A 3,671-nucleotide genomic window follows, 5' to 3' on the forward strand; every position below is an offset into this window, starting at 1 on the left:
CAGAGGTGGGGCTTTTAGGCAATGATTAGGGCTCTGACTTCATCAGAGGATTAATCCTTTTGCTGAATAAATCTATTAATAGCTGAATGGACTACTGGGAGTTAGGACCTAGTTGGAGGAAGTAGGTCACTGAGGACTTGCACTGTAAGGGTTTATCTAGTCCCCAAGCCCTTCACCTCTCTCTCCTTCTTTTTTTTTTTTTTTTTTTTTTTTTTTTTTTTTTTTTTTTTTTTTTTTNTTGCTTTATTTGTAGCTGGGCACAATACCTTTATTTTATTTGTATGTGGTGCTGAGGATCGAACCCAGCGCCCCGCACATGCTAGGTGAATGCTCTACCACTGAGCCACAACCCCAGCCCTGTTGTGTGTATTCTTGATAACTGCCATTCTGACAGGCATGAGATGAAATCTTAGAGTAGTCTTGATTTGCATTTGTCTAATTACTAGAGATGTTGTTCATTTTTTTCATTTATTTGTTGATCGATTGTATATCTTCTGAGAAGTGTCTGTTCAGCTCCTTTGCCCATTTATTGATCGGGTTGTTTGTTTGTTTGGTGTTAAGATTTTTGGGTTCTTTATATATCCTGGAGATTAGTGCTCTATCTGACATGCATTTGGCAAAAATTTGTTCCCAAAATGTAGATAGACCCTTTTATTTTTTGAAAAAAAAAAGTGATGCCATAGTATTAGCTTCAATATGCATAGGGCAGCAAGACTATGTCAACATTAATGCCTCAGAATTAGTAAAGACCTGTTATGGTTTAGGTATTAGGTGTCCCCCAAAAGCTCATGTGTGAGATGTTGGGGTGAAACAAGGTTTGGGGGTGAAACATTTGGGTTATGAGGGCCTTAACCTAATCAGTGTGTTAATCCCCTGATAGGTATTAACTGAGTGGTAATTGTAGGCAGATAGGTTGTAGCCAGAAGTCAGTCCCTCAGGGCCTGACTTTGGGGTTGATATTTTGTCCTTGCTGAGCAGAGTGCTCTCTGCTTCCTGGCATCCTTTCCCCTGCCTCACACTTTTGCCATGATGTTCTTCCTCACCTCAAGCCCTGAGGAGACCTCTGAAACCATGAGTCCCCAAACTTTTCCTCCTCTAATTGTTCTTGTCAGGTCTTTTTGGTCACAGCTGTGAAAAATCTAACTAAAACAAGACTATACAGGTTAAGGGTTAAGTCTCATAAGTCTTGCCCACTTCATATGCCAGAAGCAAATGGGGTGCCCAGGCTACCCACAATTCTGCCTGGCCAATTACAAATTTGAGGGTTCCTCTCACCCCCTCTTTAAGCTTAGTAATTTGCTAGAATGACTCAGAATTCAGGAAAGTACTTTACTTACTATAACCAGCTTATCATAAAAGATATGTTAGCAAGGTAGTTAGCTACAAATGAGCAGGAATGGAAGGAGGGGGGAATGAGAAAAGAGAGCAGTTGTAAACATCCCATGATCAGAAATGGATCCAAAGGTACCAGTCTTCTGCCACATTCCAGAAAGAGGCCCAACACTATCTCCTGTAGATTTATAGGCACACATCCTGTTTCCAAGGTGACACATGCACCCACAAGCTGCTCCAAGGATCAGTTCCACAATTATATTTCCTTCTGCTTGTGGCACTAGGCCAAAAAGAGCAAAACAAACTAAGTACTCAGGTACATGCTCACAATTTTAACACAACATAGACACATGAATTTTCCTAAACAGACAACAACTATGCAAAACACCAGGCCCAAAGAGACATGGCCAAGGTTTCATGCCAATACACATTCCCACCCCATATCCTAACAAAAGGGAAAAGCTTCATCATTTCCATGCATTTTGGTCCCCAGTGGATCTGCCTGCCCCTCTCACTGGGTTCTATCTCACTTTCTCTTGCCTTGTAATAAGACTTCCCTAAACACTATCTACTTCTGCCTCATTGTATAATTCTGTATCTGTGCTGGCATAATTGCCTAATCTTAGACAATTACACTCAAGAAAAGAGAAATAAATCACATGCTCCATAGATGACTCTCAACCTCCAGTAACAGATACAACTCAGGAACAGCTAAATGAGACACTCACAGGGTAAGGTATGGGATATATTTGGCCCAGCACTTCCATGCTATTTATGAGTACTCTGTCTGTCCATCATTTAAATGTGTTTACTAACACAGAAACTCCTGAGTGAATTCATTTTGTGGTTTTAATGGAGGAATGATTGACTACATCATTAGCCACTAGTGATTAAACTACATATCCAACTCTTGTTCCTTCTTTGATGGGGGGCAGGGTTAAAGTTCCAACTCCCTAATCATCTGTTTAGTTTTTCTGGTGACCAGTCCCTGTTCTGAAGTTATCTAGGGGTTCCACATTGAGTCACCTCATTAGTGGAAATTCAGGTATTGTCAAATTTGTCTCATATGAATAACAAAAGGCAACATATTTCAGGAAATTCCAAGGGTTTTAGGTGTTCTGTGCCAGGAACTGGGGACACAGAACAAATATATATTTTCATTACACCACATATCAAAATCTTTACTATTTTTGAGAGCTCTCTTATGTTTGATCTCCATATTCTGTTGTAAGTGAAATGATTTTCATTGGAAAGAGGTTTCCAGCTCTCTGTTTTACACCTGCTCCCCACCCATCAAAATCTCTGACCCATGAATCTGGAGTTTGTAATATATATCCTAGGTTATCACATTCTACCATCAAATAAAATATGACTTCATGGGTAAAGGAAGAACCTTATAATTGTGCATTCTCCCTCCCATCTTTTTTCTATCATTGTATATTTTACTTCCATGTATGTTATGAATCCATTGTTATTATTTTTAATGTATGCAATTAATTATATATGCTTAACCTTGGGTTAAGCATATATAATTATATATATGACCTTGCGTTAAGCATTTTTTATTCATGTTGAAAACAAATGCATATATGAAAAAAGACAAGATACATTTGACCTCATCAAGAAGAAATATATATATGCCTATGTTTTCTTCTGAGTTTTAAAGTTTTAGCTATCACTTTTTTGATTTCAGGGATTTTTTTTTCTGTTTTAGTGGTACTGGGGATTGAACCCAGGAGCTCTCTACCATTAAATTACCTTCCCAGTCCTTTTTATTTTTATCTTTGAAGCAGAGTCTTGCTAAATTTCCCAGGCTAGTCTTAAACTTGAGATCCTTCTCATCTTCCCAAGTAGTTGGGATTATAGTTATGTACCACTACACCTAGCAAGATTATTATTTAAAAATAGAAACACTTTTAATTTTTCCTTTCCTATCTGGATGCTTTATTTATTTACTTAATTATTTTTTTAAGCCTAATTGCCCTGGCTAGAATAATCCAATACAGAGTTGAGTAGAAACAGTGAGAGACTTCTTTGTCATGTTCTTGTTCTTAGGGAGGAGTTTTTCTTTATTACACTGTGAAGTATGATGTAACTTGCTTATTTTTCATAGATTTCCTTCATCAAGTTGTGGAGGCTCTTTTGTTTATTAGTCCACTTTCCATCACTGTGACCAAAATACCTGACAAGAACAACATAGAGGTGGAAAAGTTTATTTTGGCTCATGGTTTCAGAGGTCTCAGTCCATGTTCCAATGACTCCATTGCTCTGGACTTGAGGTGAGACAGAACACCAAGGTAAAAGGGCATGGTGCAGGAAACCTGTCAGTTCATGGCAGC

Source organism: Marmota marmota, unplaced genomic scaffold (genome assembly GCF_001458135.2).
Source record: "Marmota marmota marmota unplaced genomic scaffold, marMar, whole genome shotgun sequence".
Lineage (NCBI taxonomy): Eukaryota > Metazoa > Chordata > Mammalia > Rodentia > Sciuridae > Marmota > Marmota marmota.